Source organism: Aotus nancymaae, unplaced genomic scaffold (assembly GCF_030222135.1).
Source record: "Aotus nancymaae isolate 86718 unplaced genomic scaffold, 86718_ANA_hifiasm-v0.15.2.pri h1tg000108l, whole genome shotgun sequence".
Classification (NCBI taxonomy): Eukaryota; Metazoa; Chordata; class Mammalia; order Primates; family Aotidae; genus Aotus; species Aotus nancymaae.
The window spans coordinates 3,500,271-3,513,980 of NW_026988523.1; the positions used below are offsets into that span (position 1 = coordinate 3,500,271).

Genomic DNA, 13,710 nt, shown 5'->3' on the forward strand with positions numbered 1-13,710 from the left:
TTAAGGCCCTCCTTGCTCTCTGCCACTGAGCCAAGAGAACAGCCTTTACTGAAGTTCCTCTCTCACTGCTCTGACTCCTGACAATAGAAGAGGAAAAAATAAAACCATAAATTTGGTTTTGGTGAGTGTCTTCATGTGGTAACCAGCCTTGAAAGGAGCCTGAGCAAATGTTCTGCTTCCTCCTGCACATGAGCTAACAACCTTCAAAGCCAGGAAGAAATAATTCCCAGGTTGCAAGAAAAGAGTAGGGTGACAGGTGAATTTGTTCCTCATTTGGTTCCAACAGAGATCTTGAATCCAGCCAAGACACTGGAAATCTTCGTCACCCTTTGAATGGAAGCAACAGGTCCCTTGAAATGGCATAATATCAATGTTTTAGATTGGAATAGAAAATTTGGATGGCAAGAGGACATGATTATCTGGATATGCTAAAGGCACCTCATCATTTCCCTGCAAAAATATTACCTTGGGGCTGGGTGCGGTGGCTCACGCCTGTAATCCCAGCACTTTGGGAGGCCGAGGCGGGTGGATCACGAGGTCAAGAGATCAAGACCATCCTGGTCAACATGGTGAAACCCCGTCTCTACTAAAAATACAAAAAATTAGCTGGGCATAGTGGCACATGCCTGTAATCCCAGGTACTCAGGAGGCTGAGGCAGGAGAATTGCTTGAACCCGGGAGGTGGAGGTTGCGGTGAGCCGAGATCGCGCCATTGCACTCCAGCCTGGGTAACAAGAGTGAAACTCCGTCTCAAAAAAAATAAATAAATAAAATAAAATTACCTTGACCACATTGTAAGGCCGGTAGCCTCACTGGGAGCATGGACGCAGGCCCCCGCCTCCTTTTTTCCAAAGCCCGGATGAGCTCAGGCAAGCTCAGACATGCTCAGGCATGTTCCCTTCTCCCATGCTCGCACAGCCTGACCTTCCCTTAAAAAGCCCAGTATGCAAACAAGGTGCTGCAACCCTAGCCTCTTTCTAGCCAATAGCAGCCAAGTCTTTCTAACCAATAGCAGCCAAGTCTTTCTGGCCAATAGCAGCCGAGCCTTTCTAGCCAATGGCAGCCGAGTAATTCTAACCAACGGCAAGCCAAGTCCTAGCTGAGGGCTTGTAATTCTACCCAGTGACAGTCTTGCTCTCCCACAACCAATGGAGCTATTTCACTCCCTATAAAACCCCATGTCTGAGAGGAGTCCGTGCGACTTCTCCGGCCCCTCCTGTCAGGCCACAGAACCTCGTCCGGGAGGCTGAATCAATTCCTTCGCATTGGATCTTTTTGTGCTGGCCTCAGTTTCTTTCGTTTTAAGCTCGGCAAGAACAAACCTTACACACATGTCTTTTATCAGTGAATGATTCCATCACATACCAAGGCACCCACATTGGAACCCTACATTCTTCTTTCAACCTTATCTCCCAGTTAAGTCCTGTTGTTTTTCTCCTGAATGTCTCTTTTCTCTATCTTCTTCTCTTCACAACCATTGTCAATTGTCCAAATCCTCTTAATCTCAGCGTCCTCACCCATCCTCCAGAGTGATGCTTGTAATCAAGGAATAATTATCATTATAGCTAACATTTAATATGGGCTCACTAAGTGCTGGGCACTATGCTAATAACTTTGCCTCTATTCTTTTATTTACTTTGATAATAGCACATCCTGCTCTACAGTTTTTAATAATTTCCTTCACAGAAGAATAAAATTGCATTCATTAATAGAGTGTAATGATCTGGCCCACTCCTGACCATGATTCACCTCCTGCCACTGTCACCCTTTCACTTGGCACCTGCATGATCAGGCACTACTCACAGCTCCCTTCACTCACTCTCATTTTCTGTGCTTTTAGACATGCTGGCCCTTGTCCCCTACCTGCACCCCCTCACCCCAACTTTTAACCTCTGGTATCTCATTACAGGATCACTTTCTTAGATGACACAGTTTCACCACTGCACACCTTAGAGAATAGTAAGATGAATATTTTGGAACTTTACTACTAAACTTCATTGCCACAAATTCTCAGTGCCCTCAACGTACTATGAATTCTATATTCAAACAATCTATGCCAAAAGGAAGGCTTTAGATAACTGTTACAAAACCCAAATCACAATTTTTGCTAATAATCAATATTTAACCGGCCAATCCAGTGATGGGGTTTGTGAAGACACACTCCTTACGTGGCAAATTTTGCAACCAGATTCTCTTTAGGACAGGGTTCTTTGTCTGTTTTATTTCATGCTTTCTTCCCACTTTCTAGGACCAAACCTAGCATATTTTAGGCACTTGAATATTTATTTTGTTGATACCAAAAGACACTTTTATGGCTATAATAAACATTTGGATATGTACACTTAATTTTCCCCCACATTTTAGTTTTCATTTTTGATGATGATGAGAGTGTAAACATTTCTGAAAAGCAATTTAGCAATATGTATCATGACCCTAAAATAATGTATACACTTTGTGGCAGAGACTGCAAACTGCCTACTCAATATATATTTCCCTCTTCTTTACTAAGAGAAAGAAGTACTTCTTTACTACAGAAATCCTTCATGATTGAGAGGAAAAGGTATCCAGCTAAACTTCTACATTTCCCAGCCTCCTTGCACCTAAGTGTGGCTGTGTAACTGAGTTTTTATGGCTAGTGAGATGTAAGTGAAATTCTTGCGAAGGGCTCCCAGGAAATCTCTTTAGAAGGTGGACAGAACATTGATGAAACTTTGCTTCCCTGTCCTTCCTGAAGTCTAAAACTAAGGTTAGACGGCCAAATCTTTTGCAGTTGTCTTAGACTTATTGAGTCAAAAAGGGTTTATTACAGGCTGTTGGAAATATACAGAAGTTTTAAATGGGCTGTGAGGCTTACCAAGCTGGGGAGTACTGGCCAAGGACTGCATGCAGGGGAGATGATGTTCTGAGGCACATCCCTCTGCCATGGCCTTATTGCTCACCACTTGGTATTTATGACAGGAGAATTTCAGCTCATCTTAAAGAGCCCAGGCTCCTCCTCCTTGATACCATCCTTTCCAGAGGATCTCGCCTTTCTCTTCTTGCCTACCACCTCCCGAACTCCTTTCTGCCTCCAAGACTTGCAGCAGTGTGTGTGCATGGAGGAAATCAAATCCCCTTAGAACCTGGAGCTACCAGGAGATCTGGAAAGTATCATTCTCCTTTCTACTTTTCCAGTCTCTGAAGTACAGAAAGACACAAGCAAAGGGGACTGGAGCAGGTGTTGAGAGAACCAGTATGAGGCATTTGCCACTCTCTCAACTCTGTCACCTGCAGTTCTTTGTGTCAGGGCTGTCGTTCCAAATCAGCAGGGATATCCAGCAGTGGGAATAAATAGTGAGGTTTGTTTCATGCGTGTTATGCTGAGGGAGAAAAAGTTACAGAGTCCAGGAAAGAGAGGCATTTAGAAGACCTCAAAAAATGACAGGAAATATCAATTACCAGCTAGGCATAGTCAATTCAATAATTCTGGGGAATCATGTCTTCTAGCTGGCCTCCTGCTCTGGCCATTGTTTCCTTCTCTGCACAATAATCAATGTGATTGTGATAAAACTCAAGGCACATCAAATTTCTCTTCCGCTCAAAACTCCCCAAAGACATCCCTGATAAGCCACAATCTGTGCCCTCCTTGCTCCCTCCTGGACCTCATCTTCCACCTCCTCCCAATGTGCTTCCTTTTGGCCACTGCAGCCTTTGTGTCTCTACCGTTCCAAGTACTCTCCTCCTTAGGCCTTTGCTCTGCCACTTTGACTGGAATACTCTCCCCAGGTATCTGTGTGGGCTTTTCCTAGGTGACATTTTTCAGTGAGGACTTCACTGGCTAGTCATCCCTTATTAAGCCTCCACTACCCACCAACTTTCTATGTCTGTTCCTCTTTATTGTTTTCGTTGCACTTTTGCCTCCAGTGTACCATGTATTTCAGACATTTGTCTTATTTACAGATCATCTCTTCCCACCTCCTAAAACAGAAGTCCAATGCAGGTAGAGATCACTGTGTCCTTTCTTCATCATTGTCTCCAAAGAAACTAGAGCAGTACCTGGCACATGATAAATGCTTTACAGATACTTGTTGAATTGATGAATAAATGAATGTACTGGTTAAATTAAAAAGCCATCAGACTGATGACAAAATAAATTTTTCCATAGAGGGATCTAATGTAAGTGGGATTTCTAAGGAGACAGAAAAAAAATTTTCTGACTCCCTCTTCCTTCCATAGTTCCCTGGGGTGAGGACTGTGGTCGGAGGCTGTCTGCCAGCCACCTTCTGTAAAGAAATCCTGGGGTTGACATAGCTGTGGCTGGGAAAGAACGCTGGCTGGGGAACCAGGAGAACAGACTGCAGCCTTGACTCTACCCTTCCCACTCATATGGCCCCTGATTTTACCAATGGAGAAACAGGATTCTGTGGGCTGCTACTTCCTTCCATGGTGTATTGGCCCTGAAGGAACGATTCACTGATAAGAGATTTATCCTCCATAGGTGTAACTCTAATGCTCAGGGGCTACATTTTTAGCCTTTGAATTTCCTCCAGAAAGGCTCATAGCTGTAAAATTCCTTCTTCCCACCCCATAAAGTGGGGCCACATCCCCTAGGCTGTGGCCTTCTGCAGGCTTATGCTGACACTAAAGGTCCACAGGGCTGGCCACGGCTGGCCCCTTTAGGACACTGCATCTCTTCTGCTGCTGCAATCTTGCTGTCCAACCTCCGCTGCTTCCCTAAATACACAAGCTTTCCCTGCACCTTTCACATGAGTGTCTTGAAGGAATCCAGGAACATTTTTCTTTAACCTGCCTGAGATTTGTTTTGGCAGGAGTTCTAAAGGCTGAAGTCTTGAGAGATTTGGGCTCTGTTAAATTATAGACATAAGTTCAGTGAAGTAAATAGCTCAGGCAAAAATTGGAGTACCCTCTCTGTTATTTCTGTGCTTGAAACTACCCATTCTCCAAACCTGACTCTAGAACTGTCTTCATCCACAAAGTCTTCCCAGGTCACCAGAAGGAAGGGCATCCTACTCTCCCAGTGGCTGGGCGGCAGCACAGCATGGAAAAGGAGCCAGGCTGATCAGATGCCAGGTCCTGTTAGCAGGTAACCTCAACCAAGTTCTCGAACTTCCCTAAGCCTCCGATTTCTCAGCTTTAAGCAATGATAGTGACAATATACTGCATACTTGAAAATGCTAAGACTGTAATTTTAAATGCTCTCACCCCCCAAAATAAGTATGTGAGTTCACGGATATGTTAATTAGCTTGATCTAACCATTCTACAATGTGTATATATATCACAACATTATGTTGTGCACCATAAATAGATACAAATTTTGTCCATTAAAAACAATTCAAAAATAATGACAGTGAAAATAATAGTACCTAACATTTATCAAGGGCTTAAGCCAGGCACTGTGCTAGATACATTACATTGTCTGTTTTAATCAATCATCTTTTACAACCCTGTGAGATGAGGTATTTTATTATCCCTTCTTTACATATGAAGAAGCTGAGGGTAAATGGGATGATAATTTATACCTCATTGGGTGCTTAAAAATACATGCATCTTATCATGCAGTAAGCACTCAATAAATGTAAGTTCCTTCACCATCACACCCACTAAACCAATTTGTATATGTTATTTTCAACACTTACCATATATTGTCTTATATAGTGATGTACAGTACAGTTCCATCCTGATTAGAGTGTACAGGACAGGAGATGAGGGTTAGAGGCCTGGGCTCCTGCCCTTGGACATGTTACTTCATCTTTATGCACCTCAGTCTCTTTCACTGTAAGATGGGAATAAGACTGTTACTCTAAGGATTCATTGAAATAATATATGAATATAGTCTAGAATAATGCCTGGCATACAGTAGCTATTATTACCGCTATTATTTATCGTTAAGGTTAAAATACATGTCACTTTTTGTTCAAAGTTTTCTGAACAATAAGACAAGACTGTTCGATGTTTGTAATCCTGTTTGGGACTTCATCCTATGCCTTGGATGCTATGAAATTATTTCTCAAAGTGCATCCAAAGGGACATCTGCATCAGAATGTCCAAAAAGCTTGTTAAAAGGAAGTATCTTGTGTATCTCCCCAAAGCAAATGAGTCATGATCTCAGGCAGTGATCCAAAATTTTGTATTTTAACAGTCTCTTCAGGTGAGTCTCATGGACACTGAAGTGTGAAGACCATTTTACTAGGAGCACCAAATATCTGTGAATGAAATAAGCAAATGGGCATATGATTAAGCTAGTGCTAATAACTTTAGGTTACAATGACTCTGGTTTTGCTCCTAACACAGAATTTTTTACTTCAGTTGCTCATTTGGCTTTTCCTTGTCCCAAATCCTCCTCTAGTCCATTTCCTTGGATAGGTGGGAGAGCTTTCTATTTAGGCATAGGTCTTCCTTAGTCTCTAAAAATTTCCTGGGAGTTTTACACGCCAGCTGATTCATCGACAACATGTGCATAGACTTATGCACACTCGGGATTCTGGCCTCTGAGTATCATCCTGAAGCTCTATTAAGACAAGTTATATTGATGAAGGATATAAGAAAACAAATACCTCAAAACTTTCAAAGTACTATACTAATAATTTTAATTGGCATTTAGATCTTTTTGACCTAAACATTTTAGCAAAGGGAAGAACAAAAACTTGAGTCACATGAAACATATGAATTATATACATGGGTATTTTGGATTTATTTTCACACCAACTAGATGTTTTTAAAGGATACTTTTTAAAGCATCACTAAAGTAAAAGATTATTGTTCTATAAAGACATGTCATGTCAACATTTCAGTAGAACACTACTCCTTTAAAAATAAAAGAGGAAAGACAGAATAGTGATGTGGTCAGCAGAGTTATAAATTAGATTCACCTGGCAGAGTTCATTCTTCAGGTCTGAGGAATGTAAAAGAACACATTTCTAGTGAATGAAAAAAAAAAATCCACAGAAAAAGAGACTAGTTTCAAAACATGAAAGGAGAGGTTACAGTCTCAAAACCCTGACTCCAGCACAAACAGCATGTCCAGGTTAAGAGTCATATTCCCTGGGTAATTTCTGTATCAAATATGCAACATTTTACAAGCCAAACAAAAGCTGTCAATCCCAACAAGGCCCAAGCTAGTTTAATTTCCCCCACAAAAAGGAAGATAATAACAACCTAGAATTGAACACTGTTTTTTATTAATAGTGCCTATATATTAAGTTTTTAGTTGAGCCAGATAGTAAAAAACTACACACTAAAATGACTTCTTCCAGAAGGTAGTAATTGTCATATGCTAAAAAGCTCACCCTAAAGTTGTATAGCGTTTGCATGGTATCAGCTCTAGCAAATTTCACACCTCTTCATGCTTTAATTTCTTCATCTGCAAATTTAGAAAAAGTATTGTGCCTATTATGCGGTTGTGAGGATTCTATGTTATAATGCCTATAGAGCTCTTAACACAATTCACTGCATACCATAAGACCTTAATCAAAACTAGTTTTTATAATCATACAAGATTTAACTTGGAGACAAAGATGTCCATCTGTATTGGAATGAATAATCCATGTTTATGACCCTAATAATAACAATGAGATATGATGTTGTGTAGTCCTAGCAGGGGAACTAAAGCTCACATGGAAGCTGAAGAACATGGAAGTAAATCCAATTATCTGAACACTGAGCAGCAGGAAGTGTTTGATATATTTTAGTTGGACATAGCGAGCTGTAAAGGAGATGGTACTTTTAAACAGGCCTCATGTCATCAAGAAGTTTCTATGCCAACAATAATTCATCATATATTTAGGAAATAGTGCCAAATGCAACCCAGATTATCTGAGTTGTAATTTCTAGGGATAATGGTCATCTGTTAACTCCCTTGCCTCTGAGATATACAAAACACTGAATATGAATTTGTATGTTTTCACAAGTTACACTGTAATAGTGAGGGAGTGGGTAATATTAATTTCTGTTTCCCATTGGACAGAAAGAGGTTCAAGAAGATAAAACTTCTTGCATAGAGTCACTCAATTGAAATAGAAACTCCATCTCAACACCAAATTTCAACTTAACTTCTGTAAAACTCACTGCTTTCACCTGGGCTTAGAGTGTACAGTAGCCCTGATTTCCTTTGGTTTCATTTTCAAGAGTAATAACTCATAAATTTAAACCAATTCCATGGTTTGTCCTATCACTGGATATGGTTTAGGGTGTTTTTCTTTGCAGCTTCTAAGAAAATGTAATGCAGGTGTGAGTCTCATGCTGGGCAGGATTAGAAGGCAGTGCAGTCATGGGGGCTCTGGGGACCCACACCTTTGGTTTTCGATTACAAGCAGGTGCACCAAGCTGGGATCAAATACAAGATCTGAGAGAGAAAGGCTCACATTCCAGGAAGCAGCCTCACCTTCCAAGCAGGATGCCGCAAGGTAGTTGGGTGAAACTTGAGGATCAGAGAGATAGCTGTCCTGAAAGGAGCCCCCATCCATGAGGAAGTTTTATATATAGAAAATGAGTGTCAGAGCTTGAGATAATGACCAGTCAAGATAAGAGCAGTACGGTAGAACAGTCTGCTATAATAGATGCTGAAAGGTCACTGACATAGAGCCTATTATTTTAAAACAAATGGATAAACAAAACTGTAAAGAAAGTAGAATCTGTAAAGAACAGATATTCCAAAACTCGCAAGCAGAAAGCAAATGAAATAAGAGAAAAATAAGCTTTTTGGCACCAGTGTTAGTCATCATTTGTTATTCTCAGAAATAAAAAATATATATGTCTAGAAATATATACCTTAGGGAAAACATCAGAAACACAGCAAAGATTTCTGCTAGATGTTCATCACTGTGTTACTCAGATTAATAAAATAATGGAAGTAGATTTAACGTTCAATGGTGAGAGCATTGTAAATAATTTAGCACATATTAATACAAGTAAATATTAGACAGCCATTAAATAAGTTTTTAAAGACTGTTTTATGACATGAAAATGTTGACAATATTGTATTTAGTAAAAAAGCAAGGCATAAAACACGTATGCAGTTTGATTTTCTGCAAAAGAAACACAAGAACATAAAAGAGAAAAAAAAAAAACTGGAGGTAAATGCTATAAACAATGATACCTTATCATTAGGTGATGAATTTGTGAGAGATTTTTGTATTCTTTATGTTTAAATTTTAAAAAAATACTGAAAAATACAACTAGCTTTCAATAATATGAAGAAATATTATTTGAATAAAGATTATATAATAAACAAGCACAGAAAGATGGCCAATGTGCCTGGAAACCATTTTTTTCCCTACTAAAAGCTACTGTGCATATTAAACCTGAAGAAAAGCAATTCTAAATTAACCTTATGCAGCACCAACCCCATGACTACCTTGATTCAAACATACAGGAATTCACCAAGACCACACTACTCAGCTGGCCTCAGGAATGCACATGTCTGAGCCATTTCCCTTCGGCCATGTGGGGAACATCATTCCCATATATCCAGACTTGTAAGCAGTCCAAGTTCTGTCATTTTCAGTGGGTAAAGGGGGGAAGAGGGCTACGTGATGGCATGCATAGAATCACATATCATCTCTTGTGCCATTACATCTTACCAGCTTTCTCCAACATGCTGTTTATTTTTTTCCCCTCAAGAATTTGTCCAAAATTTGATATGTGTAAAAGATGTCTGTTTAGCCTTCCTTCCTTCAGTGTTTTCACCATGCATTCAAATGTGTGATATAAAAAGAAAACTATCTGATTACCTTTAAAACTTTTATATTGTCTGCATTGAATTATTTCTATTTATTGTTTATTTGGTTTTTAAATGTTCTCCTCTTGGAAAGTGAGCATTTTCATATGCTGCAAGTAGGAATATGAACTGGTACAACATTTTTAAAGGATCTTTGAGTGATAAAAAACACATATACACATATGTTCATATAAGTTTACCTACTTGAAAGTATGTCATACCCTTTAACCCCAAATGTCACTTCAGCGGGTTTATTCTAGGTAAAGTAATCAGCAATATTTATAAACGAAAGTTTTGTTTTTGCTTTCTTTCCTACTTTTAGGTTCAAGTGGTACATGTGCAGGTTTATTACATGGGTGAATTCAGTGTCGCCAGGGTTTAGTGTACAGATAATTTTGTCACCTAGGTAATCCACATAATACCTGATAGGTAGTTTTTCAATTCTCATCCTCCTCCCACCTTCCACCCGAAAATAGGCCTCAGTGTCATTGTACTTGACACCTGGGTTTGGCATCTAAATGCTGAAAGGAAAAAAAACACAGACCACAGTAGGACAAGATAGATTCCCCCTGTATACTGCTCTTCACCCAACACTTTCCTCATTGCCAGAAGAGTATTATAAATCACTCCCTGATCATTCTTCATATGTTCCCCAGATTGTAGTTCATTTTCCTGAACCTCAACTTACTGTGCTTTGCTGGACTGTAAGACCAGAGTGTGATATTGAAACCAGGCTTAACTCCTTCAGAACTTTACTATTTGTATTACTCAACCCCTGTGGTTGTGCTCAGTGTTAAATCTATGGTGCCTCTACCCCCACTAAAAGCTCCCTGGATTTTGTTTAAGGAGGATGATATCCTTTGTTACTTCTGAGTGGCCTATGGACAATTTTGTTGAACCCTTGAGAAGTCCACTTACTTTGTCTTGTTCAACCTACTTCAGAAGCCATCAGATACAGCACATGTAGTGGCTCTGTGACACGAAGATTCTGATGCTGGGGACCAGGAATATATGTTGTCCTTATTACTGAGGGATACTTTTACCTATCTCAGTATAAGCTTTAAAGGGAAATGAGTGTGGTTAAGGGTACATGGATCATTAAGCTTTTTTCCTCTATAAATTATGATCTTTCCTCCAAGTTTAATTTGAATGTCAGGCAATAGGATCACAGTTCCAAGAAGAAATGTTTAAGGCCTGAAGAAGGGAAGAATGGGGAAAAGAGGTACTATTTTAAAAAGTCTCTTGAGTTTTAAGTGGAGATACTAAAGGAGGCAGGATCAAAGAGATCTTTTCATAATACTGGTAATAATTATTACTGATGATAATTTAAATACTTGATTGTCTCCACTGTATTCAAAGGAGACTTGTGGTTTGGTTATGTCTCCAGAAATTACGGAATATAAAACACAGTTGGAAAGTTGCACATGGACCAGACTTTGTAAAAGAAAGAAATAGCATTTGAAATTTAAATAGAAGTCATGGAAATTATTTTGCAAATATAATTTATTAGGGGAAGCAGAAAGAACTCTAACCATAAAAGAATAAGGTGTCACATGTTTTTTACAAAACAACATAAAGGGAGCTTTAAGGATGCCTTAGAGAATATAGTAATAAATATCAGTAATATAATGTAGGGATTGGGTATGATGAGTGGAAGCAGGTAAATAATAATTAATTATTCACTGGACCAGATTCTAGTGTAGGGGTGAGTAGAGAGAAGCCAAGTTACAATATTTGTACAGAGAATACCATGTTCTCTAACTCCTTGTCTCCTCCAAAACACTATATCCATTTGAAGAAGGGTTCCAGCCAGAACTCAGTTCTTCCATGGCTCTCATGTCTGACAAGAAGTTCTGTAAAAACATGTCTTGCCAACCTGCACACCACTCATGTCCTGAACTTTCTGGAAATTTCAGCCCTCACTGGGAGAATGGGATGTTTGTTTTACGTTCCCCCTGCCAGGCCCATAGGAGTTTATAACTGCCTGTAGCTGGTGCCAGCTATAAAGATTGAAGTGTGTAGAGATCAAATATAGATAATTAAGTTAGACATTGCTAATAATCACTGACACATCAACAAATCAACAAGAGAATTTATCAAATATCCTTTATATATAAGGCCAAAGGAATATAAATAAACTTAAGACACAGTTGCATTCCAGGGACCTACAATCTAGTTTTAGGGAGGACATTAGATATTAGCTATTGCTAGGTATTGTTAGTCAATTTTTCATGAAGATCCACATGAATGGCATGATCAATAAAAGCCATCAAGTTCAGATAAAAGAGAAATAGATCACCAGGAAATAGAGTGATCACAGAGTCTTCAGAAAATGTATGAGACCAGAAGAAGGAGGGGAGCAAACAAACACACCTTGACTGATAAACTGTTAGGGGTTAGGCACCTCATATATGTTCTTTTACTTAATCCTCTCAATGAGTATCTGAGGTAGCTTGTATTCTTATTTTATATATGAGAACGAGGAAGCCCAGAGATACTTAGAAACCTGTGAAGGTCACAAAGCTAGTAAACAGAAAGGTCAGTATTTGAACTCAATGTCAACTGATTTCATAATCTTATACTCTTTGCATTTTATTACGAAGGATGGATGCATGTGATGGGCTGAGAAGAGGTCAGAGAGCTGATTTAGAAAACATAGGTGCTGATTTAGAAAACATAGCATTTGGCATGTTTCTAAACCAACCCCTGAATAAATGATTGAAATTAGTCCAGAAATTGGCAGCTGTCTGAGTGAAGGAATGAGGAAAGAAACATGGCACCCCAACACACAGAAGAAGATGCTACAATTGGAGAGTTTTTAGCTAATTATTTCTTGTTTGTGGTTTCTCCAGAAGCAGACTGAGGGACAAAGATTCAAATGCAAGCAGTATATAAAGGTCAAACTGGAAAAATTGACAGGAAAGTATAGGAGTGAGACAGAGAAGAGAAGGCAGCAAATGCAAGGTGAGATATTAAGATAGTGACCACTGTGGGTAACAGAATCTTAATCTCACAGGTGAATCTTTGGAGAACATTGTAAAAAACAAGGCTCAGACTCCTCCACCCAAGTATCAGAAAGCTAGAGGATTTATACACCAGCTCCTACCAGCCATTGATTACTGTACACTCTGCCACCTGCAGAGGGTACAGTAGTTATTTCTCTGATACTGCTTGTGTACCATGTATACAAAAAGAGCTTTATCCAAGGCTTGGAAGAAAAGCCCAAGGAGAAGCCATAAGATACTGATAGCTGAAGCTGGCTACCTGAATGACATGGTTAAGGCCTAGGGATATGCACAGGGCACTGAGAGCACCTGCTACAAACATCAATATCTTTGACGCTGGCTTTGCGATATTCTCTATTATTCTATCCTCTTTGAAGTGTATGAGTATGCAGATCATTGTCTCTCAAACTTCAGAGTGCATAGGGAGCACTTGGGAAGCCTGTTAACAAAGCAGATTCTGGAACCTTACCCATTGAAATTCTGACTCCTATTTCAGGGATGGAGTCCAGGAATTTGCATCATTAATAAGTATCCCAGATGATGTTGACACATAAGGTCTGTGGATCACACAATGAGAAACAATGCCTGGACTCTCCAACTATTATACAGAAAGCATACGAACAAGAGGGAGGCTGTGTGATTCAGTAAAGAGGGATGGCTTTTGGATCAAGGTATCCTTGAATATGAAAGTTGTCTCCATTACTTAGTGATCTTAGGAAAGTTACATAATCTCTTTGCTTCTGTTTCTTTACTTATAAAATTGGGATAAAAGCACCCATCTCAACTGTTTGCTATGATAATTAAATAATGTAACACATAGAACAGTCCAGAGCAGTGTAAGGTACATGGTAAATGGTCAATGTTAATTCCCTCCTTTTTTTCTTAGAAGATTAAAATCTGTTGACAAAGAAGTACCAATGGCAATTGATTGTTAGTGCTGTTTGACAAATTATACCTGAATAATTTATACAAATTATAGAAGAAAACTC

At 39.3% G+C, this 13,710-nt stretch overlaps 1 long non-coding RNA gene across 6 annotated transcripts in view; it reads right to left on the reverse strand.

Moving 5' to 3' along the window:
- Positions 1 to 13,710, reverse strand: part of LOC105711706 (uncharacterized) — a 285,757-nt gene that overhangs the window by 105,823 nt on the left and 166,224 nt on the right. For all 6 annotated transcript variants that reach the window (XR_010340352.1, XR_010340355.1, XR_010340353.1 and 3 more), the window contains one exon: positions 5,638 to 5,774. This is a non-coding gene — a long non-coding RNA (uncharacterized LOC105711706). The remainder of the gene's footprint in view (positions 1 to 5,637; positions 5,775 to 13,710) is intronic.